This window comes from Ostrinia nubilalis, chromosome W (assembly GCF_963855985.1).
Source record: "Ostrinia nubilalis chromosome W, ilOstNubi1.1, whole genome shotgun sequence".
Lineage (NCBI taxonomy): Eukaryota > Metazoa > Arthropoda > Insecta > Lepidoptera > Crambidae > Ostrinia > Ostrinia nubilalis.
In genome coordinates, this window is record NC_087118.1 from 7,401,494 (window position 1) to 7,428,648 (window position 27,155).

At 37.3% G+C, this 27,155-nt stretch overlaps 1 pseudogene; it reads left to right on the plus strand.

Moving 5' to 3' along the window:
- The first annotated feature begins 22,083 nt into the window (after nt 1–22,083).
- LOC135086429 (uncharacterized protein K02A2.6-like) lies at nt 22,084–24,129 on the plus strand (annotated as a pseudogene).
- The last annotated feature ends 3,026 nt before the right edge of the window (nt 24,130–27,155 follow it).

Below are 27,155 nucleotides of genomic sequence, written 5' to 3' on the forward strand. Positions count from 1 at the left end.
TAAAGAAAGGTTTATGAGTAAACAAAAGCATATTTTTTAAATGAATAGTTTAACAATTGGCCGCGATCTCACCTGATGGTAAGTTAGTATTACGATATTGTATCATGCATGAATCATGCCTGACTAGTAGACTAGGCATTTATGCGTTTTGAAATAATGATTATGGATGTGAGTAGTTAATGTTTTTTGATTTTCTGTTACGACAAATTTTATCGAATGGAGGGAAAAACTTACACGGAGTTGTACGATACGATGCTGCAGTATGACGTCATGTTCTTCATACCAACTTAAAATTTCATTTTTGGGATATTTGAAAAATGTAATAAGGCGCCCCACTCGCCCCCGCGAACGCGCGGGTTTAAAAGGTGCCAACCGTTACTATGCAAATGTGCAAACTCAAAACATGCCACCAAAAAAAATTCTAAGTAAAAATGTTTACAATCACTGTCTATTAGGGTTTCGTAAAAGAAACTGAAAACCCAAAATGCTTAAGCTCAAGCACTGATGTTTCCCTAGTACTTTTGCTTCCACGTTGGCCTTTCTTTGAGCACTTGCCTTACTAAATAAAATGTTTGTCAAAATGTACCTACGTTTTTTTGTTGTTGTTATTATTATTATTTTAGAATTGTTTTAAATTCTCAGCATTTTTTTAAATGCCGCTATTAATGTTATTATTATTGGCAAATTATTACAAAATAATAATAATGGTACAGATGCGTTCACATCAACCTTTTGCTGCTTAAATAAGACCCATTTTGCAAGGATTTTGTAAAATATGATGTGAACGCCTCTGTATCCAATGACTACTCAACAAATTGTTAAAATAAAAAAATGAAATAAAACTAAGGCCTCATTTACGGAGACGCCGGGCATCTTACGCTGTGCGACCAACTGAGTTCAAACATTGGCATTGTGTGTGCTTGAGTGCTTTTACGGAAAAGCGATTTAAGACGCGTATTCTTGAAATGGAACGTTATTTGCAGCCGAATCCTGCGGATGGCTTCGATGCGTCTCACACGGCGTTTATTGTTGCGGCATCCGTGGCAATACTCGCTGAAGGATTCACCGCGGGAAGAGAGGCTGGCACCACCACTTCTACCGACTCGCATCAATATTTTTTGTGTTTACCATGCGCTGCGGCTCCGTAATTATGAGGCCTTATTGGTGCTTATGGTGAACTTACAAACGGGTTACTAAATGCTTATTTTTATACGGAACACAATTCAATCTTACTCCTGGTGGTACCAGGAAAGGTACTAGGAGTAAGCTAAAGAGGGGCGGAAAGATGGGCGGAAATGCAATTTCAAAGATTAAATAATAACAGAATTCGACTAAAGGTACGGTAACGTAACCTACCTGGAATTTCACGGATTTTTTTTATTTTTTTTCTGTTGTCTAAGAATGTTTGAAAACTATCATTAGTAGTGATGTTGCTATCGGAAAAAGTTATTTACTTACGATTTTTTTTCCATCAAGTGGCCTGGTTTCGATAGATGAAGTTTTCACAAAATTTTTCAAATGTACGTACTATTGTTGTTATGGGGTTTAATTAATAAAGCGCCATGATTATTTATTTCAACTTGCTTGTTTATTGCAATCTTACACATGCAAAATATAAATTACAACGGAGCACATCAAAACAAAACTTTTCAGTCGGCCATTTTTCCACAGAGAGTGACCATAGACTTTGAACTAGCTTTTTAAACTCTAAACCATAAATAAATGTTTAGTGTTGTCATTACTCAACACTCTTCCTCAACATAAACATTTATTTACATATTCATACAGTCCCAAACCTTCAATTAAACTATAGAATACATTTTTACTTAAAGGCTTAGTTAAGATATCAGCTAACTGATTTTTAGAATTAACATAAACAATATTTATCAAATTTTCTTCAACCTTTTGTTTAACAAAATTAAATTTTACATCAATATGCTTTAATCGCTTTATATCACAACCTTTCAACGATTTAATTGTACTCTGGTTGTCTTCAAAAATAGTTACAGTTGGAACATCTACATTTAGGTCATTTAGTAATTTAATCATGAAACAAGCTTCCATTACAGATTCACACAAACTAACATACTCAGCTTCAGTTGTACTAAGTGCAACACTACTTTGCTTTTTAGATTTCCATACAACAGTATTGTTATAAACTTTAAATAAATATCCAGATGTTGACTTTCGATCATTATCTCTAGCAAAATCAGCATCTGCATATCCAACAAGTGGTTCACTTAAGTCATTTTTAGTATAAAGTAATACAAAGTTAATTGTCTTTTTAACATATCTCAATAATCTCTTTAAAGCACGCCAAAGTTCGGCATTAGGTTTTGATTGAAATCTACTTAAATAATAGACAGATGTAGCTAAATCTGGTCTTGATCCTACAGTTGCATACATGAGAGAACCTATGAGAGATCTACATTGTTTTTCATAAGACAAGTCAATTTCCAAGTTTTCATCAAATTTAAAGTTATGATCCATAGGTGTGTTACAGCCTTTACAATCTGACATATTAAACAGTTTTAAAATTCTTTTAAGATACTTTGACTGATCAATAAAAATTCCTTCAGAACTCTTTCTTATAGAAATACCCAAGTAAGTTAAATTATTATCCCCTAAATCTTTCATTTTAAATTGAGCTTTCAAAAAGTCTTTTACTGAATTGATATCTTTAATATTTTGTCCAAGAATTAATAGATCGTCTACGTATAAAAGTAAGTATGTTTCCCCTTTAATATATAAACAATAGTCATTATCCGAGCGTTTAAAACCATAAGAAGTAATAGTCTCATTGAATTTTTCATACCAATATTTAGGTGATTTCTTCAGTCCATATAACGATCTCTTGAGTTTGAGTACACAATTTTCTTTAACATTCATTCCTTTTGGTGGTTTTAGGTATACATCTTCGTCAATCCTCCCATACAAAAAGGCTCCTTTCACGTCCATTTGGTGTATAGTATAATCCCTCTTAGCAGCTACTGATAACAATGTCCTTAACGTTTGTAGTTTCAATACCGGTGAATAGATGTCTTCAAATTTCTCTTCCTGTTGGAAACCTCTAATGACTAATCTAGCTTTACATAATTTACCTCTTTCTGTCTCTTTCTTTGTAAATACCCATTTTCCATCTAATATCTTCTTATCTTTCGGTTCTGGTACGATTTCAAATGTCTCCGTTTCTTCTAAAACTTTAAGTTCCTCTTTTACAGCTTTTAACCAATCATTTTTGTCCTCTCTCTCTTCAATGTCCTCATATCTTACCGGTGTATCTTCATGTTGACTGCTTAATAATGCAAATAGAGCTTCATCACTTTCTTCGTCAAAATCCGCAACATAGTCCTTCTGCCATAATGGTTTCTGTCTTTTCCTTTTTTGTCTTTCTTGTTCTTCCTTTTCCAGTTCTTCACTTTCTTGCTCATTTTCATTGTTTTCAGAAGTTTGGTTCTTTTCTTCTTCATTCTCTATACTAGTTTCTCCTCCTGTTCTGTCTGGTTTCTGTTCTTCATTTTCACACTCTGTATAGTCAGGGATAAAAATTGTCTTTTCCGGTTTCTTTAGGTTTTCATCAAATATCACATTTCTTGCCGTCACTGCCATGTTATTTTCTTCATCAAATAATTTGTATCCTCCTACATTATATCCAATCATTATCATTTTCTTGCCTTTGTCATCCAATTTCTTCCTCAATTCTTTAGGAACGTGATTGTAAGCAATGGATCCAAATACTCTCAAATTCGAAACATCAGGTTTTCTTCCTTCCCATAATTCACTAGGTGTAGTATCTCTTCCTGCAACTGGACTCCTGTTTGTAACGTACGTAGAATATAATACTGCTTCTCCCCAAAATTCTTTTTTCATTCCTGCATCTATCAATATTGTTCTCGCTTTATCCATGAGGGTTCTGTTCATTCTCTCCGCCACACCATTCATCTCCGGATTATAAGGTACTGTATGCTGCATGACTATTCCATTTCTGTTACAAAAATCCCTAAACTCATTAGACAAGTATTCGCGCCCATTATCCATTCTCAATTTTAAAATGTTACTATTAAAATGTTTAGTTACCATGTTATAATAATATAAAAACTTTTTGAAAACTTCAGATTTATGTTTTATCAAAAATACCATAGTGAAATGTGTAAAGTCATCAATAAAAGTGACAAAATAATTTTTGTCATCCCAAGTGGTTGGTGAAATTGGACCACATACATCAGTATGAACTAACTCTAAAGGTTTCTTGGCTCTATAGCCTTTATGATTGAATGGCTGTCTAGTACTTTTACCCAATAAACAAGATTCACATAAATCACTCTGTGTCGTTTTATTTTTTAAGTCCGATAAACCTTTTACCATGCAATTTTTCGCCAATAAATTTAAATTACTTGAACCCAAATGACCAAAACGTCGGTGCCACAATTCATAAAGATTTACATCAGGTTTATTAATTAAATAACAAGATTTTACTGAAGTTACTAAAACATTCACTGTGTACAAAGTTCCAGAATTATTACCAATCATTAGTATGTAATCTTTTTCAAAAACTCTTACTTTACCTTGAGAAAAACTGACAGTCAAACCAGCATTTTCCATTTTTGATACAGACAATAAATTTTTTCTTAAGTCAGGGACATAGTAAACATTTTTAATTATGCATTTATATTGCCTGTTGCCTACCTTACTAATTACCTCTATGTTGCCAATTCCTATTGCTTGTAAATTAATACCATTTTTGGCAGCAGCAATGAGACGTGGTTTTGTTAATTGTATATAGTCCACAAAATGTTCTCTTGTGTTAACTAAATGATCTGAACACCCTGAGTCCACACAAAATTGTAGTTCGCAATACTTTTCTGCACACTTATATTTTTGCACACTTTCTTCACACTGATTATTTTCACTCACAAATGCACTAGGATTATTTTCCGTATAATTACTCTCCTCTCTCCGTTCTTGACTCTGGTAGTTTCTCCCTCGGCCATGGCTCCATCCTTGTCCTCGTCCTGTATTGTTGTATCCTTGTCCTCGTCCTGTATTGTATCCTTGTCCAGTATAGTATCCTCGTCCTGTATTGTAGAATCCTCTTCCTGAATTGTTATTTCCTCCTCTATATGTTTGTCCCGATCCAGTAGTATAATTTCGCCCTGTAGAATAATTGTTTCCTTGTCCTCGACCTCTGCACTGGTATTTCTTATGGCCTGGCTTCCCACAGTTGTAACAATTGAAGGCACTCGAGCTCGTCTCTTTGTTGTTTTCATTAAACTTTTTCTTCTTTTCTTCCTCTGCGAGAAGTCTTTCCATGACTGTGCTCAGTTTCAGGTCTCCCATTGTCTCTAATGCGGTGACTACGCCCTCGTAGCTTTTTGGCATAGATAAAAGTATGTAGTTAATTTTTTCCTCGTCTGACAAAACTGATTCTGCCTCCTCCAACTGAGTGCAGATTTCTTGAATTTTGGTAAAATGTTCTTTCAGTGGTTTGCTCTCTAGATACTTTATTTCGTTCAGCTGTCTTCTCAAAAACAATTTTCCTCTTGTACTTTTTTCTTTGAAGTTTTCCTCTAAGTTTTTGTACATTTTAAATGCACTTTCTTGGCGTACATATTGAAGATGACTATCAGCCACTGCGCTAATTATTAGAGCCTGTGCCCTTGCTTCGAGGCTCTTATTTTCGGCTTTCTTGGAGAAATTTTCGTCAATCACAGCGCCCAGGCAATTTGCCTCATTTAGCATACTTTTCATTCTAAAAGCCCAATTCGAAAATCCTTCCCCATTGAATTGTGCAATGTTATATTTGTTGTCTTTCGAACACGACATGATGACGATGATATTCGTAGATGTAATTTTCGGTACCATAAACCTTTCCAACAATGTCCTCCACTCGTGGATGCGATTGAACTTAATTTCTTGTGACAAATTCTTCTGGGCCCATAACTATTGTTGTTATGGGGTTTAATTAATAAAGCGCCATGATTATTTATTTCAACTTGCTTGTTTATTGCAATCTTACACATGCAAAATATAAATTACAACGGAGCACATCAAAACAAAACTTTTCAGTCGGCCATTTTTCCACAGAGAGTGACCATAGACTTTGAACTAGCTTTTTAAACTCTAAACCATAAATAAATGTTTAGTGTTGTCATTACTCAACACGTACACATGTAAAGTGTTAGTGAGTACCTATTTAAAATGTTTATTTAACGAACAAACATGCTTTGAACACATCGATAAAGGAAGTAGGCAAAAAATGCGGCTAATTGACATTCTGAAAAATACAAAGTCTATGATTTGCGTTCGATGAACCCCGCTGCAGCTGATCGATAGTGAGGGAATTCATATCGATATTTTTGGAAACTTTCGATGTACGTTATTTCCAAAACCGTTCAAGATATGACAATAGGAACAACGGCTTCTATTTCAGATTGTTTCAGTTTCTGTGCCCTTTCAGGCTTTAGGGGGTATTTTGAAACACCCTGTATAAAGTCCGGGTCGCTACTATAGGCTTTTCTACCATATAATTCAATCATTTTTTTCCTACTAATATAAATACCTACTGTAGCCCAGTCACTGAATTTAGTTTTATTGTTTTTAATAATAATTGTTTTCTTAGGAAAAGTTTTATTGAACTCATTTTTAATTAATTCAAATAATTGCTCATATAAAATATTTATACTACAGTTAAAGTAATGCAAAAGTGGGACCTTATTAGATATTTGAGATTTAAATTTGTCTTTCTGGGATGCAGTGACTGGTCTATATTCTATTTCCTTGCTCGATGGCACAAAATGGTGTTGAAATGACGCTATTTGACCGCAATGATCAGAATTAACAAAATTTATTATTGATTTCTCTAGCACTAAGCAGTTACAGAATATATTGTCTAAGCAAGTAGCTGATGTTGGAGTCACCCTAGTTGGTTCAGAGAAAAGATTTAACAAGTTAAAAGATTTGAATAAATTTAAAAACCGTATTGAAAGAGAGGAATCTTCTATTATATTGATATTAAAGTCTCCACATACAACTACTTTCTTTGAACTATTACACACTCTTCTAAGTACCTCTTCCATTGTGGTTTCAAATAATTCATAGTTACTAGATGGGGGTCTATATACACATACAATAACATAGTCGTCCAGTTCTGCACATGACAGCTCAATAGTTCGTTCAACAGAGAGAGTTCGTTCCCCTTTGTATTATTGAATAAAGCACTTTACGACTAGAATTATGCTAGCAGTGCTGGTATAGAATGAGTGTACTCACTTGTAATCTCAAGTGCAAGATCGGTGCTCTCAAGGGTACTTGTGATGGCGTCTATCCAGCGGGTTGGCGATCGACCGCGTGCTCTCCTGCCTTCCAGCTGGCCCTGAACTACCAGTCTCTCCATCGAGTTCTCATTTGTAGAGACGTGACCAAAGAATTTCAGTATTCGTAGTTGCACAGTTGACGATAGTCTGTCTTTAGCATCTTTAACATGAAGCTCTTTGAGGATGGATACATTGGTGCGAAATGCCGTCCACGGGATCTTTAGGAGGCGTCTCCAGCACCACATCTCTAATGCATCGATTTTACAGCGATCCTGCAATCTCAGAGACCAAGTTTCGGCTCCATAGAGAAAGATTGGGAACACAAGGCATCTCATCAATCTGACTTTAGTCTTCTTGGTAATTCTCCGGTCTCCCATATTTTACTGCAGATGATATATTATAAGACATCAACCCCAGATTCTCCCATCGCCTTGAGGACCTCGATTGGGATTTCATCGCAACCTATGGCTTTATTGCATTAAAGGTGTTTAATTGCTGCTCGTACTTCATCCCGCATGATTTCGGGTTCACGGTCATGTATGTTGTGGGAAAAACATGTGAATTTTGGTGCTAAATTGCTGGAAAATAGTGACTGGCAATATTCCTTCCACACATTCACGATATCCTATAACTCCGTAACCGTTGTCCCAACGGTGTCCTCAATAGCCCACGACTTAGGTTTAAATTGACGTGTAATGTATCGCACCTTATCATGCAGATCTTTGGTTTGATATTTATCGGAGTGCTGTTCCAATTCATCACATATCCTACTCAGATGGTTATTGAGGTCACGTCGGCAAGCGGCCTGTATGATAGCTGACTTGGCATTAAGCTTTGTAATGCTAGCACCACTGGCTCTGTTTTCGGCGCTCTTCAAATGATTTATAAAATAGTCTTAATGCCGATGGGCCATGTGTCCTTGATTTTAATTATGAAGTGTTAGCGGCCAAGTGTGCCGATGGGCTAATGCGTCCTTGATTTTAATTATGAAGCGTGAAGGTGCGTCCATAGTTGGTATTAGTTTCTATTTTTAACTTGCTGACTAACTTTTAGCCTTTTTAGTTTTTATATAATGAATACCCGCCTAATATTGAAGGGCTATGTATGCCCATTTAGGAGACGTACTGGGTGTGCTTGTAGACTTCCAGTAAGATTTTGCTGGTATGTCAAGCGAGCCATCCAGTCGACATAAAAGTTGTGTATGAAGGTTACACTGAGTAAAACACAAACATAACATCTTTATTTGTGAAGAATCAGTAAAATAGTTACATGTAACAGTAGAATTACCATGATTTGCACAAAGAGCATAAAATAATTGTCCAACAATAGATTATTAGATTCTTATGTTGATCTTGGATCAAACTTGAGTTTAATATGATGTGAACATAGCCCCAATAAAATGTTGAGTTGATGCTTGTCGTACAGTTTATTCCGTCGAGAACTTTATTTCACAGTTGAGGACAATGACGTCTGAAGATGAAACCGGTACAGCAACCGGGACGCCCGTCAGCTGACGACGAAATAAGCGAGCCAAGCCGATGAAGCTATCTTCGTCGTCCAGTAAGAAGGCGTCACCACGATCGTCTTCCATGGGACGAGGGTCGCAGCCGCTGCCAGCGGCTGGGCGCGCGGTCGAGCCGCGAGGATCGCAGCCGCAGCAAGCGGTTGGACGCACGATCGAGCCGCGAGGATCGCAGCCGTAGCAAGCGGCTGGGCGCGCGGTCGAGCCGCGAGGATCGCAGCCGTAGCCGTGGCCGGGATCCGTTACCACGCCGTGGCAGGTACAGCACTGCGTGTCGCAGCGCACGACAAGACGAGCCGCGGAGCCGGAGTCAGAGTGAACATTGCAGCCATCACAGAAGGTTAAAAGTCCATGTGTTTATAGTGGGCTCGAAATGATTCGAGCTTAATGTAAACAATGGCATGATTGTAAGGCTGGTTATTGTGGGCATGCCGGGCACTAGGATGTGCCGCCTAATGAAAATCAATAGCCAGTCCTTGCAGTGATAAACGTGGGATCGAGTGAATAATTAAGTCCATGTGTTCATAGTGGGCCCGAAAGGATTCGAGCTTAATGTAAACAATGGCATGATTGTAAGGCTGGTTATTGTGGGCATGCCGGGCACTAGGATGTGCCGCCTAATGAAAATCAATAGCCAGTCCTTGCAGTGATAAACGTGGGATCGAGTCTCAATATTTAAGTCCATGTGTTTATAGTGAGCCCGAAAGGATTCGAGCTTAATGTAAACATAATGGCATGATTGTTAGACTGGTTATTGTGGGCATGCCGGGCACTATGATGTGCCGCCTAAGGAAAATCAATCACCAGTGATAAACATGGGATCGAGTCCCTAAGCTAATGAATGATATAGGTCGGGAACAATGATGTGTCTCGTATTTTTGATTTTAGAGACTATGGCCATAATTGGGACAAGGACGTCCCGCCCAGGGATCAATGATTAATATAATGAATTATTTTAATTATGATGTTTATAGAATTATAAGTTAGTAAGGTCCAGCAGTGGACTGTAAAGGGCTGTTGATGATGATGATGATGAAGGTTATAGATTTATATTGATAATATCTCCATTTTAAAGTAATATAAACAATGGCATGATTGTTAGGCTGGTTATGATTGTTGGTTGATTGTTAGGACATGATTATTAGGATGTAGTGACGACGGTACGTACGTGTTTCGTTCGTTCGTTTCAGCCAAATGACGTCCACTGCTGGACAAAGGCCTCTCCCAAGGTTTTCCACAATGAACGGTCCTGCGCTGCCCGCATCCAGTGGGTACATCAACATCAGTACATCAACGTACGTGTTTAGTAATATTTATTATAAATGAAATATTTTCATTTGGAGCCTTGTTTTCAGATGTTTATATAATTATAAGTTAGTAAGGTTATAGATTTATATTGATAATATAATATCTATTTTTTATTTAAAGTTTATTAACCAACGAAGGGACTCGTTGGTGATCGGATGGCCGAGTTGTTACAAAAATACCTTTGTTACTAAATATCGTTGTCAAATTCCATTAGTATTCCAAATACCACTATCAATTTATTTTACTGGCAACTGTAACAAAATAGCGTTGCGGAATATTTATAATAACGATAACGTTTCCGTTATCGTTATTTCACTACTGGTAACACTTTCTCCCCTCCTAATATCACTGTTTAGACTCAATAGTCTCTGGCTGCTCGGGCATTCGATCACTGGCGGTCGATTAGTACGGTCGTAAGTGAAATACTGTGAAACACTGGGTGGCATTGAATGATTTTGTGAAAATAAAAGGTGTGGTATAACCAAACGAAGTTCTTTCTTAAACGACACCTTTCAATACTTATAACATTTGTTGCATCATTCACTTCCATGCATTATTTTGCTCAAAAGGAAATATTGTTGCTGTTAGAATATTCGATAGCAATAATGAATCGTACCTGCTCTGGGGCCATCGTTAGTCAAATTGTTCACCACTTACGTGACCACAAGCCAAGTTACAGAGGGAGTATCTTCATAATTTGCGTCCATCATTTCTCGTACTTAAATACTTTTCTGCATCTCACACCTTTGTCAGCGTGGTTTCCTTGACATTCTCTCTTCATCATATTCAATTATAACCATAGAATCGTGGGCGTTTTGTGATAACATTCGTGACAAATAACACGAAACATTGGTCACCTGGAACACTTTGAAATCACGTTTTTACTATCATAGGTTTCAGATCTCACTTCTGAACTATTAGAGGCCGGTAGATCTATTCTCATAAATAAAACACTGGATACTCATCTTTCACATTATATTGCCTTATTTTAGATACAATTCATCACTTAGCACAAAAGCGCGCGGAGTCTGTAATGGTTGGCAACACTGCGGCGGCCATATTTAATCTGAACTGAGAAGAAGCGAAGGATAGACATTGTTGATTGTACAAGTTGTGATATCTTACGAAGAATAAAACCCCAAGTGTTAATAATAAAAGCAGCATTTTATTTAAATATCAGACCTACATATAATACATGGCGCAGTCGTCTTCAAGAACCATTAAGAAGTTATGAAAACTGACGAAAATCACGATACGAAAAACCACTCCAAACACGTGCAAGAAACCGAAGAAATGGGCACTCCTCTCGAATTCAAAATGCCTCAACCACTTCAGATGGACTCTGTAGGTGACGTGCTTACGAGGTGGAGAAATTTTAAGCAACAATTATCAGTATTCCTATTGGCATCCGGTTTGGAAAAAGTCACAGAAAAAAGAAAGTCCGCCATTTTACTGAAGTGCATAGGCGAGGAGGGACAAAACATCTACTTCAATATATTAAAGAAATCAGAAGAAACACCTAAATATGAAGATTTGCTAAGAGAATTTGATACTTACTTTGAACCAAAGCAGAACGTGATCATAAGCACCTTCAACTTTAACAGCAGAAATCAGGAAGACGGGGAATCCTTTGACAGTTTCTACTCTGAATTAAGGAAATTGGTAAAGAACTGTCACTATGAAGACCAAGAAAACAGAATGCTAAGAGACAGAATTGTCATGGGTATCCGAGACAGGAACCTGCAAAGAAAACTCCTAGAAACTAATAACTTAACCCTGGAATCAGCACTGGACCAATGCAGAGCTGCGGAACTATCACGGGAACATATCAAGATCATTCAGAAGCAAGAAGAGTCACTCAAGGTCGATGCAGTTGTCCCACAAAACCCTAAAGTTAAGTACAATAGGTACAATTCACAAAATAATTACAACAAAACTTTTTATCATTGCAAAAAATGTAACAGGGAACATGGCCCACGGCAATGCCCCGCTTATGGTAAAACTTGTTCACTATGTAATAAACTTAATCACTTTGCTCAAGGTTGCAAAAACAAAAAAATTAATTCAATTGAGACAACCAGTACTGATGATAACTATGTTCATAACTTATGACTAGTTAAAGCGTGTCACTCCATTGGAAGTAAAAAGTTAATTGGTGGAAATGAGTGGCAAGTAATATTAAGAACAGAAAATAAAAAAGTTCCTTATAAATGTGATACCGGGGCTCAAGTAAATGTGATCTCATTAAAACACTTGCAACAAATTGTCAATGATGAGAACCCTAAGTGGTCTGAGACAAACATTTTATTAGAAGCATTTGGGGGTTACAAAATTAAACCAGTAGGTAAAATAATATTAACAATATTATTTGAATGATGAGTTGGGTAAAATACCCACTGAATTTCTAATAATAAAAGAAAATGTTTGTCCAATACTCGGTGTTAATTCACTACTAAAATTAAACTTGTTAAATTCAAATAATATCAATCTATCACAAACAAGTAATAACTGCATAAACAGTGTAAATGCTCAAAGCAAAGATATAATTATTAATCAACTAGCTTTCCGCCCGCGGCTTCGCCCGCGTGGAATTTTGTCTGTCACAGAAAAAATTTATCGCGCGCGTCCCTGTTTCAAAAACCGGGATAAAAACTATCCTATGTTCTTTCCCGGGACTCAAACTATCTCTATGCCAAATTTCATCAAAATCGGTTGCGAGGTTTAAGCGGGAAAGCGTAACAGACAGACAGACAGACAGACAGACAGAGTTACTTTCGCATTTATAATATTAGTTGGGATATCCCGAACTTTTTCAGGGCATAGGACAATTTGACACACCGCTTTAACTGCACACTCAACCAGATGCACAAATTGTAGTGAAACCACCGCGACGAGTTCCACAGGCACTAATGGATCGCCTAGCTCAAAAACTAAAAAGTTTAGAAGAAAATCAGATTATTGAGAGAGTTGAACATCCAAAATCATTTGTAAGTAATCTTGTCATAATTGAGAAAAGTGATGGTGATTTGAGAATTTGTTTAGACCCTCAAGACTTAAATAAAGTTTTAATAAGAGAATTTCACCTCATTCCAACTTTGGATGAAATAGTAAACAAATTAAGTAATAAATCAATTTTTTCAGTACTAGATTTATCGGATGGGTTCTATAATATTAAACTAACAGAAAAATCAACAGACTTGTGTTCATTTAGTACTCCCTTTGGCTGTTACAAATTTCTCAGATTACCATTTGGTTTGTCAGTAGCATCTGAAATTTTCCAAAAATACACTGAAAGAACCTTTGGTGACATACCTGGTGTTGTAATATACTGCGATGATTTGTTAATATGTGCTGAAAACGAAATTGAACAAGATAAAATATTAAAATGTGTACTAGAAAGAGCAAAAGAAAGCAATGTTAAATTTAATAAAAGAAAATTTCAATATAAGCTGAGTGAAGTAAAGTATTTTGGTCACATTTTTTCTAAAGAGGGAATGAAAATTGATCCGGACAGAATTAAAGCCATTTTGAACATTAAAACTCCATTAAACAAAAAAGAACTGCAAATATTTTTGGGAATGATTAATTACTTAAGAAACTTTGTTAATAAACTAGCTGACTTGACAGCACCATTAAATACCCTCTTGAAAAAAGATGTGACATGGTTATGGACGGAATTGCATGAAAAATCTTTTAATAACATTAAAAGTGTATCAGTACAGCACCAGTATTGCAAAATTTTAATTCTTTATTACCAATTACAATTCAATGTGATGCAAGTAAGGATGGATTGGGTTGCTGTTTAATGCAGAATGGAAAACCTGTATGTTATGCTTCAAGAATTCTCACTAGTGCAGAAAGAATTTTTTCCCAAATAGAAAAAGAGTTACTAATTATTGTCTGGGCAACAAAGAAATTTCATTACTTTATTTATGGTAAAAAGTGCACTATACTTAATGATCACAAACCTTTAGAGAGCATATTAAAGAAAGGTATCCATGAAATTCCGTCAGCTAGATTGCAACGAATGAAACTAAAATTGTTAAAATATAATATTGAATTTAAATATCTAAAAGGTCGTTTAATGCATATAGCAGATCTATTGTCTCGTTCATATTTAGAGGAAACTGACGATGATCAGTCTTACATGTATGAGGTAATACACTGTATAGGTCTTGCAAACTATTTACAGTGCTCTGATGAACAAAAACAAGAATTGTTGATAGAAACATTTAAAGACGTAGAATTGTCAAAATTATTAGAATTCACCCAGAATGGCTGGCCAGATAAAAACATACCAGATAACTTAAAACATTACTATAAATTCAGAGACATTATAACAATTGATCAACAACTCTTGTTCATGAATGATAGATTATTAGTTCCGACTTCTCTTAGATTAAAACTCCTACATAAAATGCATGAAGGTCACCTAGGAATGACAAAAATGAAACAACTGGCTAGAACTTTATATTATTGGCCCAATATTGATTCACACATAGAAGCACTGGTTAGGAAATGTATTACCTGTCAAACTTACCAGAATAACAACACTAAAGAACCTTTATTATCACATGATGTATGTACCTAAATTACCATTCTCAAAGATAGGCATTGACATTATGGACTTTAAAAGGAAGAGTTATTTGATAATCTATGACTACACTACAAAATGGCTAGATATAAAATTAATTAATAATAAATCTGCAAACACTATAATTAATGTATTGATAGATATATTTGCTTGCTTTGGCATACCATCTGAAATTGTAGCAGATCACATTCCATTTGATTTCTTACAGTGTAAACAGTTTGCTAGTGAATGGGGTTTTAAATTTACATACTCTAGCCCAAGATATCCTCAATCAAATGGTATGGCTGAGCGTGGAGTACAGATAGCTAAAAAAATGTTAAAAAAGTGTAATGTAGATAAAACAGATTTTAGGATTTCCTTATTACAATATAGATCATCACCAGTATCAGGCACGCACTTCACACCTTTACAGTTGATGATGAACAGGAATTTAAAAACAAAGTTACCATCCACTTATAAGTACTTAATACCAAAGTTAAATGATAATGTAGAGACTGAGATGGCTAAGACTAACAATAGAAATATAAGAAACTATAATAGAAATGTAAAGGAAAAACCTAGCTTTTAAGTTAAACCAAAAGATATGGTTTAAGAAAGATCCAAAAAGTGACCAATGGTTACAAGGTATAGTGATATGTAACAATAATTATAGATCTTATGTAGTCAAGGATTGTAATGGATGTATTTATACTAGAACCTCATATCATATTCGCTCTCAATAATCTGATGGTACTGTTTTATGTATGAGTGTGCAGTTACAGAAATTATTCAGTTACTACAATGATAGTAACTTTTATGTTTATAGAAGTATAAGTACATAGTGACAATATAAGTAAGTAAACTTAAGTCTTAGTTTGTTTGTAAAACATAAACAATGTTACATAATATTCCATAAATAGTTAAAAGTCTGATATATGATAAAGTATATAAATGTTTAAGTTTGTAGTTGCATAATATGTAATTATCTTTTTTTTTTGTAATTTTTTTTGGAAAAGGGATATGATGTAATGGTTGGCAACACTGCGGCAGCCATATTTAATCTGAACTGAGAAGAAGCGAAGGACAGACATTGTTGATTGTACAAGTTGTGATATCTTACGAAGAATAAAACCCCAAGTGTTAATAATAAAAGCAGCATTTTATTTAAATATCAGACCTACATATAATACAGAGTCATCTCCGCGCGTCCTTCTATTCTAACGTTTGATGCTAGCGTGACATTGACGTATTGTCAATGTCACTATGACAGCATCTCATTGGCCACAACGATACCGTTATTTTAACTTTTTAGATTTTTCATAATTAACAGTTATAAAATAGTTTCTAGTAAGTAAAAGGAGTTGTATTGACTGCACCGAGACAGGTCGGGCGCTACCTGCTAGCCGGTTTGGGTTGGGATGGCTGTATAAAAGAACGAGCACGACCGTAGTCGTGGCATTCTGGCCTTACCCGCCGCTCGGTATTGTTGCCTCGGTGCTGTCGTGAGACTGCTCGAATATTATTATTGTTATTATTGTATTCTCACCGAAATACAACAATCTATAGTGTAAAAGCTATGCATCGTTTTATTTACCTTCCGCCAGGCATAACAAAGAGCTACACTAACACCTATGCTGGTGAAACATAATGTCCTGCCCCTTCTGACCGTTCTCCGACAAATATTTAAATTTCATTTCAATTCATATCATATTTTTTAAATAAATTAAATTCAAACAATTCAAACAAATCAATTTTTACATTTTGCTATTTGGGGGTGTAGTTGTTCGCGTCCGTAGGAAGATTGCCCTCTGTTACCCTACACGTGTCCCCCGGGTGGCGCCAAACGAACAACAACGCCGAGCAACGGGCGGCGGTTAATTAACCTGTCAATGGCCACCACAGGCCCTGAAGAACTAAATAACTTCTCAAAGTGTGGCAATGGGACCTTGGGAAAGTACCATGAGATCTCTCCCATCTCTTTTTTAAATATGGAAGGTCTTATAAACGAATGCGATTTGTCATGCGCCCCGGCTGACCCCCGGCGCTCTCTGGTACCCGGGCCGGAGAGTGTGAAATTGGTTACCGAAGACTGCATAGAAGTGGGTAACCAGGCTTCTGTGTCAGTTACTACTACTGGTAACACAAGAAAATTTGTCCAGCAGGCATTCCACCCGAGCTTATTTCACAATCGACCAAGAAGTTCGTCAGTTGGAAACTCTCCCATACCTGGTAGATCCTACCTACAACCAACAAAAGCAGATTCAAATGAAATGCATAGTCTCCCTACAGGATCAAACACTCCGTGTCCACCAGAATGGCAAAAAGTTCCCAAAGAGAGTAACCGTAAGAGGAAGAAAATAGCACAAAGCCCTTCTCCTGAGGCGGTCAAGACCTCAAACAGGTTCAGCAACTTACCAGTTGATCTCACTGAGGATGATGTGGTTCCAAAGATTCACAAGCCCAGCAAGCCCCCACCAATTGTACTATATGGAGTGGAGGATGTTAGAAAGCTGACAGAACTGCTTGAAACAGTTGCTGAAAGAAACCAATTCACTTATAAGATTGTCAACCAAACCCAATTGAGAATCAGTTGCCAAGAACTGGATGTATACAAAAAACTCATTACACTTATTCGTGAAAAGGGAATTATAGGCCATACATTCAACAGAAAGGACCAAAAACTCTACAGAATTGTTATTCGCAATCTACACCACTCAACTCCGCACATAGCAATTTCAGAAGCTATAGAGGATACTGGAAATAAAGTAGCAGGCGAAATAATAAATGCAACGTATGGACCTGATAAAAAACCAACTTCAACTTTCTTTGTGAATATTGAACCTGGACCGAACAACAAAGCCGTATAAGATATTAAATACATACAGGGTGTTGATTTCAATACTCGCCATATTTATTTAGGTGATCTATTATGACTTACATAAACGCATTATCCACCAAAAAAAAAGGCATGTATTTAAATGATCTTTTTAAATTAGCAAAAACGGCAAATAAAAAAATCTAAATGGTCATCTATTTTAATGATTGATCCTCTTTCTTTGAGACATAAAATAAATAAAATCGATCGATATTTTAACCTCTTTTGAACTACGCAAAAAAAAATTGAGATGTAAAAATTATATCTGATCGTTACTTGTTGGTCCTCAAAAATAAAAGAAATGAGCACCAAATATTCAATATTGTGATACTTTTTTAAATAATTAGATTTGTATAAATTATTTTACATGAAATATATTTTCAAAATAACTATCAGGGGGTGATTAGTGATCGATACTGATGCCAAAAATGCAATCAGTAAAATTTTTGTCTGTCTGTCTGTCTGTCTGTCTGTATGTATGTTCCTTATAGAAACAAAAACTACTCGACGGATTTTGACGAAACTTGGTACAATTATTCTTCATACTCCTGGGCAGGTTAAAGGATACTTAGGAATTCCCACGGGAACGGGCATTAGCGGGAAAATCCTTTTGTATGAAAAATCTAAACCGCTTAAGTTAGACGCTTGAAATTTGGCAAGCAGGTACCTTAGTAGACTTAAAGCTTAGCTACAACAGGATATTGCAAAATTCTCACGGGAACGGGAGTTAGCGGGGAAAAACATTTGTATGAAAAAATCTAAACCGCGTAAGTTAAACGCTTGAAATTTGGCATGCAGGTCCCTTAGTAAACTTAAAGCTTAGTTACAACAGGATATTGCGAAATTCCAACGAGAACGGGAGTTAGCGGGAAAAAACATTTGTATGAAAAAATCTAAACCGCGTAAGATAGATGAAGGGGGTAAAACGGGATCCACGCGTACGAAGTCGCGGGCGGCCGCTAGTATCAAATAATCTTCAAACTATTTATGTTATGGTACTTATTTTTATTAAGTTGTAGTCAAAGGATGGAAACTATTTAAAGGCACTTGATGTTCAAAGATTTTTTTTTATTAAAAAAGCATACTTAACACGTTCACACTGCGTTATCGGGTCGAATTGACCTTAGGTGCTGGATGCGTTGGTGCGGGATGGATATATTCGGTCTTTTCAGTAGTACGAAAGATAAATATTGACACAGTAAATATTTGGAAAAAAAAAACTTATCAGGTCCTTACGACCCGATGTCGCACTAAAAGTAAACAAATATCGTTTAGTGCTTTTATCGTGTCTAGTCGACCCATTGACAGATGACTTTATGGTCACTGATCACGGTCGAGATCGGTATACTAAGAGAAAATCAACCTTGCGATTTGAAAAAAATAAAGATGTAAAAATTATGATGTCGGGTTCAGGGATGTTAGAAGTAAGAAATTATTTTACATAGCGCCTCTAGTCCCAAACTAAGCAAAGCTTGTAATTTAAACAAACATGGCAATGTACCATTCTGCTTGTTTATTGGCCGCTAAGCCCATGGCCAACTCAGTAACCAATGACGGACGATTGTCACTCAACCACAAAGTACCGCGTAAATTAAAAGATATTTTTTAATTAAAAATATTAACCAATAATATTTTTTGTTAGATCAAACATATTTTAAAGTTAAGTTATACATAGATCGAAATGTATTTATTAGGTGATCAATATTAAAAGGCAAACTTGATATAAAAATCATCAAATTAACAAAATTAAAGATCAATAACTAAAAAAGAGGATCAAATATTATTTTTGTTTACCAAATATTAAAAGAGTAGGATAAACATAAATATTATGTTACCTTTAATGAAGATCATTCATAATTTAGCCGTAGATCAACTAATATAGACCCAATAATTAATATAAAGATAAAATATAATAAAAAACATCATTTATTTTTAAAAGTGCACATACAAAAAAGATCAATTAGTTTTTAGAGGATCAAATAATATTGTCCCAAAAAAAAAATTACAAACAAATTGGAATTTTTAGCGAATATTTTCCGTGCAACATCAACTGTACTATGGCTCGCAATAATGCAATACGTTTACATTGTGGCACCCATCGAGCTACGCGGATCGCTCGCTTATCATATTTGATAGTCTACTGAAGGAAGCCACGTAAAGTAGGTAGTGTAAATAGGTATTTTTCTTTGACTAACTAAAGTTAAAGTTCGTTTTAAATTAGTTTGCTGTTTCCTATGTGTGTGTGAGTGTAATAGTGTATTGGAGCGCTTTCCGCCACTACCTACCGCGACGGCGGGAGTATTTTCTACACAAAATTACCAGATTATTCACTTCCTACATTAAAAAGGAATGTCTTTTAAGTTTAGAGCTAGGTACTTACCGATGCGACTTCAGATGCGTTTCCACGTGCCCTCCCGTAACAGTAAACCATGTTTACGTATCTACTCACGAGCACTGTACGTATGGTTAGGCATATTCCTAACACTCACTCACTATTACCACACTCACTATCACACGTTCACACACTAACTACTCAAAACCGCACGAGAAAACAATTCGAAAAAGCACATTCGATGACCGAAGATCTTTGTTAACTAAAGATCCGTCCTATCATAATTAATGCTCTTATAGCAAGCTTCCAAAATACTCAAATGCAAATGATTTGTAGTAGCTCAATCATTATTATTAAAACGATAAGAATATCAATACATTTTGATAGGTATTTCGTGTAAGTAATGAAATTAAGTTCATTTAAAATAATCACGAACATGATGATGAATTATTTTATGTAAGTTATGAAGAATGGCAGTTTAACCTGAACCTAACTAACAGCCTAACAGTCGTTCAGGGAATTTAAATTAAACGCCGATAGAAATTAAATTACGTTATTATTTTAAATCAAATTTTTACAGAGATAGAACACGGTAGTTAGAAGTTTATGTACTAGAAAACATTTATCAAGCAGAGAGGAAGAGAAAAGTTGAAATTACAAGGCAAGAAATAAAGAAATAGCGATTGAGTACTAGGAATTCTAAATACGAGCTAGATTTCGCGGAGCGTGCGCGCAGCCTCTCGACGTGGGAAGCAAAATCGGACTGATGAATGGAGAAAATCGATGATCCACGATTGAGCGCCGATGACGCCCGAAACACGAAGATGAGCGAAGTATGTATTGTATTGTATCAGTGCGAGCCCGATATCCGTGCGGCGGTATTATTGTATTTAAATGAAAGAAGTGCTAAATGATAGAAATTTTGTTTAGATACTGAAATCAATCGAGTTTAAAAACAAAATCTTGTCTTATCTCCTATCGAAAGTGAAGGAACAAGAGTTTGCCAGTGTGTTATTTCTAGGTGTTCAGTTTGCGGTTTTAAGTAAGTTAAGTTTTATTTTAATAATTACTATCGTAAAGACGTAAAAGTTATTAAGGTAGAGAGCTAGAAATGTAAGGAATAACGAACCTGTATGGAAGAGCATTATTGTCATCTGTTTACAGTACTTTTGAATGATAAGTAGGTACAAGCTTATCACACACATAAAAGCATGGTTTAATTAAAAAAAATGTAGGTTCTGTAAAAATTTTTATTTTGCGGAAGGAAGCAAATTCGTGTAAAAGGTTTTTTTTATTAAAGAGTACTTAATTAATTAGTTTTTAGAACAAAAAATAAACTCGTAACATGATAAGGTGTAAGTAACTAATTTACTCATTACATTTTTAGGGTAGATTTGGATTAAGCTCCGTCCAGTAGTCGTCGTTGAACTCACAGCTGATTGTGGCTGATAGTTGACTGACTCATGGGCGAGCGCGGGTAGTGGGGCGCGGGACGGGGGGCGCAGCGTTTGCCCGGGTCACCGGGTGAGCGCCGCGCGCCGTTTGCGTTGGGGGACTATTCTGCACTGTAGTGGTCGATTATGGAAATCGTAGATATTTAAAAAATAATTTTAAAAAATTTTGAAGTCAGTTTTTTTGCTGATTCGTGATCAGAATAAGCTACTTAATCAACTCCCTAAATATGGCGGGTATTGAAATCAACACCCTGTATATCACCAAACAGTCATAATAGAGGACCCAAAAAGAAAAAAAACCTTGGTACAGTGCCAAAGATGCCAACAATATGGGCACACAAAAAACTTCTGTATGCGACCATACCGCTGTGTCAAATATGCCAAACCACATAAAACATCCGAATGCCCTAAACATGACAGAAACACTCCGGCTAAATGCGCACTGTGTCATGGGGCACATCCAGCAAACTATAAGGGCTACGAAGTGTACCAAGAAATTCTTTCAAGGAAGTCAGCCCCCTCTCACATGATACGGAGGAAAAACGAGGTGAACTCTGTCAACAAGGACGCAGCTATAGTTAATCCAGCAAAAACGGAGGCATGGCCGAAACTACCCCCGCGACTGTTATGTATGTAGGTATATACTTCGCACCGCTGCGACGGTGCCCGTTGACGTTTGAAATAAACGAGTGTGAAACTAGCTACCGTGTTGTTCGTACGCGCGCCCTTCCTTCGCCTTCCTTACGAATCTAACACGTGGCGACGGGCGATTCCACGCGAAATAAAATGTCTGCAGGCGTGTCCTTCGGGCTTTTATCGGGGTTTGACCACTTAACACAAGAGTGGAATAGTTATAAATCCCGGCTGAATCAGTGGTTCATCGCAAATGATGTGGACGATGTCAAGGACAAGTGCAAGGTCAAGCGGAAAGCAATTTTGCTCAGCGCGTTTTCAGAAGCAACGTACAAATTAGCTAGTAACCTGGTATTACCGAAAGAGTTAGATGAAGTGGAATTCGACGACATCATTAAAATATTGGATGAGCATTTCACTCCGAAAAAGTGTGGATTTGCGGAGAGATTTCACTTCTATTCTGCGGTACAAAGGCCAGGCGAAAGTCACTCAATGTGGGCGGCCAGAGTCAGGGGATTGGCAGCACACTGCAGCTTTAAAAGTCTCGAGGAGGCCGTACTGTACAGATTTGTCATGGGTATGGTAGCAGGCCACGAGAAGGACAAGCTATTTGCGCAGAGTTTGAAAGAGTTAACTCTCAGCAAGGCGGTGGAGCTGGCGGAGAGCGTTCGGTGCGCGCGTGAGGCGGCAGCAGCGCTGGGCGGCGCCCGGTCAGCGGCAGCGGCGGCGCCGGCGGTCGGCGCGGGCGGCGCGCCGGTATTCAGCATCACCAACGGCGAAAAGTGCAGTGTGTGCGGTTACAGCAATCATAAAGCTGACAAGTGTCGTTTTAAAAGTTATAAATATAAAAAGTGCGGTAAAAAAGGCCATTTGCGTCGAATGTGTTCGTCAAATAAAGTTCATTACGTTGATGAAGAGTCGGTGGATGACGGTGATGATGGTGAGTCATTATACAATATTCGTTGTACGAGGGGTAAGCCGATGACAGCACTGGTAACGGTTAACGGTCGAGATTTGGAATTCGAGATTGATAGCGGTGCAGCCGTTAGTGTAATTTCAAATAAAACGTACGACTCGTATTTTAGTAGTGTACCGTTATTAGCGACAAACAGGCAGCTCGTGAATTATACGGGTGGCAAAATAGCTTGCATCGGGCTAGCGCGACTGAGCGTGGCATACGAGGGCCGCGCACGCGAGCTGAGCCCCGATTACGGTAACTTTTAACGTCAACAATCCAGACACGCTTCTCGATTCTGCGATACGATTGGTCGTTCAACAGCGTACGTCAGCTGTTTTGACCAATCGTATCGCAGAATCGAGAAGCGTGTCTGGATTGTTGACGTTAAAAGTTACTGTAATCGGGGCTCTGGACGTGTTCGTGGTGGCGGGCGGCGGGCCGCCGCTGCTGGGCCGCGACTTTATTCACGCGTTCGGACTCGAGCTCGCGCCGGCAATCCAGTACCTAATTACGGACTCTGACGATTCATTTACGCAGAATTTGTTTAATAGATTTCCCAAGTTGTTTTCCGGCCGACTAGGTTGTTTCAATAAATATGCAATTAAACTTCACCTCAAGCCAGGTTCACATCCAATATACTTTAAACCGCGCCCGGTTGCGTTCGCCCTGAAGGAAAAGATAGACAGGGAGATTGACCGTCTGCTGGACCTGGGCGTGTTAAAACCGGTAGAACACTCTGAGTACGCCTCGCCTGTGGTGCCAGTATTAAAATAAGATGGTGGAGTTAGACTTTGCGCTGACTATTCAGTGTCGATAAATAAACAGCTGATTGTTGACAAGTACCCCTTGCCCACTGTGCAGGAGTTGTTCGCCAAGCTACACGGGGGGGAGCAGTTTACTAAGCTGGATCTCTCGATGGCTTACAATCAGCTGATCTTATCCGAGGACGCGCAAGACCTAACTTGCATTAATACGCACCGCGGCTTGTTTAAATATACCAGATTAGTGTTTGGTTTAGCCTGCGCTCCAGCAATCTTCCAACGGGCCATGGAATGCATCTTGTCAGGCATAGAGGGCACGGTCTGTTTCTTAGACGATATTTTAGTAAGTGGCACTAAGGCTGAGCATAGCCCTTTAACGCACACCCTAACTTTTTTTTGAATTCGCTATATTTCTAAGTGGATATATATTCTATAGCGTTATTTATAACAACATGTAATAATAAAATTATCAGAAACTAGATATTTTACGAGAAAATCCAAAAAAACTAGTGGTCAGTATACTGACCACTGACCGTTCTGCATCACTAAAATCACCACTATTCCTGTGAAATCACTGGCCAGTAAACTGTACACTTATAAAAAAAACCGGTTATTTTTATGTAAATAACATATTAAACTAAATAAAATGATTGCGTATTTAGTTGTCAATCTTTAATTAGCCTAAAAACATAGTATTCAACAAAGTATCAAATAAAATGATTGTATTTCTTCTTCTGAGCCAAAAATAACATGAAACAAACAAAATTAAAAGTTTGGTCAACTAAATGAAACATTAAATAATAATTTAGAGACAATATTATGTTATAAAATAAAAAAATGTGAATGAAAACTCAATAAACTCAGGATTATTATATACATTATCCACAAATATACATAATTTTGTATGAAAAAATACCTAAACAGTTATAATAATAGGGTATAACTACCGAACCCGTATATTTGGGCTTATTATGTTATTGTATTATAAAAATTAATAATATACTCAGTATAAAACCATATAATTTGTGTGTAAAAATCAAAATATATAAATATGAGACGATCTCAAATTCACATGTGTAATTTCTACATAAGGCTTTTTCAACACACTAGTCTGTTTTTAATTGCAAAAATAACATGATTTTTTTACGGTTCTCGACTATATTTTCACGTGATGATAAAGTATATACTATAACATTATTATTTTACTCATCTTCTTTACGAAGACATGTTTTTACATTGAACTACACTCGGAAATATGTATCGTCTGCTTTCAATGGCAGCAAATACTAGTACGGGTGTGCACAGTGGCCAGTTGACAGGCCACCTTAAAAAAGAGCACGAATTTTTGATTGTGTGCGACGTCCTTGAGCGCTGGCTCGTTTCTAGGCCAGTGTGCTTTATTGGCAATCGTTTATGATCATAAGGTTCGACATTGTTACAAAAATCATTGAATTATCGGCCGTAAAGTGACTGTCCAGTTTACTGGCCACTTTGTATGGGCCGTCCTATAAAGGGATAGAGATAGATTAATTGCAGTTTTAGACAGGTTAGAGTCGGCAGGTTTAACGTTACAACCTAACAAGTGCGATTTTTTCAAAGACGAAATCCAATATCTTGGACATGTAATAGACAAAAATGGAATAAGAAAATGTCCTGAAAAAGTCAAAGCTATAGTAGAATCTCAAATACCTAAGAATGTCTTGCAATTACAGTCTTTTTTAGGTCTCGTAAATTATTATCGTAATTTTGTGCCAGACGCTTTTTCCATTTTAAGTCCATTATATAACTTATTACACAAAAAAAGTAAGTGGACCTGGACAACTGAACATCAACAAGCTTTCACAAAAATTAAAACCATTTTAACCTCCGACCGGGTTCTCACCCACTTCGACCCGGATGCAAAAATAATACTCACCGTAGACGCATCCCCCACGGGTTTGGGTGCAGTTCTATCTCAGATTTGTGATGACGGTGTTGAGAGACCTATTTCATTCGCGTCTAGAACGCTAACGTCAGCGGAAAAAAACTATTCACAAATTCAGAAGGAGGCTACTGCCATTATTTTTGGTGTGAGACGTTTCCATCAATATTTATACGGCAGAGTCGACCCTTTTATTTTTAAAACCGATCACAAACCTTTGTTGGCAATATTTAACCCTAGCCGTGGTATACCAGAAGTATCAGCGAATCGGTTACAGCGGTATGCCATGTTTTTGTCATCTTACAATTACAACATCGAATATGTGCGTAGCGCTGACAATAACGCCGATTATTTATCGCGGGCTCCGTTAGGCGAAAACGATAGCAGTGCGTCAGGGGAACTCGACTACGAGGAGCGAGCGGCCTACGTTAACTTTGTGGTGGAGGGCAGCCTCCCCGTCACGGTCCCTCAGCTGCGCTCAGAGACTGAGAAGGACCCGCTTTTAGGTAAAGTTATTCATTACGTTATGACCGGCTGGCCGCGGAAGATAAAAGATACACAATTAAAAGCATATTTTCTGTGTCGTTTAGATTTTTCAGTAGAAAATGGATGTTTAATGCGAGGGCATAAGGTTGTGATTCCGTTGTCCTTACAAGAACAAGTTTGCAATGATTTACATAGCTCACACTTCGGAATAGTGAAAATGAAAGCAGAGGCTCGCAAACGTATATGGTTCCCAGGCATAGATAGGTACTTGGAGCGGCTCGCGGCCGAGTGCAGCGTGTGCGCGCGGCTGCGGCCGTCCCCGCCGCACGCCCCGCTCGCGCCGTGGTCCTTCCCACCGCAACCCTTCTATAGGATTCATTTGGATTTTCTAGGGCCATTTAATAATCAAATGTACTTAGTTATTGTAGACGCTTATTCAAAATGGGTTGAATGCTATGATGTGAGCTCGTCGTATGGGTCTAAAACTGTAATTGAAAAACTTATTGATGTTATGGCTAGATTTGGGGTTCCGCATACTGTGGTCACTGATAACGGTACATCATTTACATCACAAGAGTTCGCAACTTTTTGTAAATTGAATGGAATAACGCAAGTTTTTTCACCAGTTTACCATCCATCGAGTAACGGCCAGGCCGAAAGCTTTGTTAAAATAATTAAAAAAGGTTTGCGGGGAATTTTAATGAGCACTGCGTATGGAAAAAATTCTAAAGATAAGCTTTCAAAATTTTTATTCGATTACCGTAATTCTATAAATAGCACCACAGGTAAATCACCCTCTGAACTGTTATTCGGCCGACCCCTACGTTCTAGACTGGACTTGTTGAACCCCACTCGCGTCACTCCGTCATCCACAGACCTCATTGTCCATGTGGCGCGCAATTAGTGTTCGCAGGCTAAACATTCCGTGGAAAAGTTAGACCTAACTTTACACCACAAGATCGTGTATGGGTAAAGAAGTATCTCACTAACCAAAAATTTATATGGATCGAAGGAGTTAT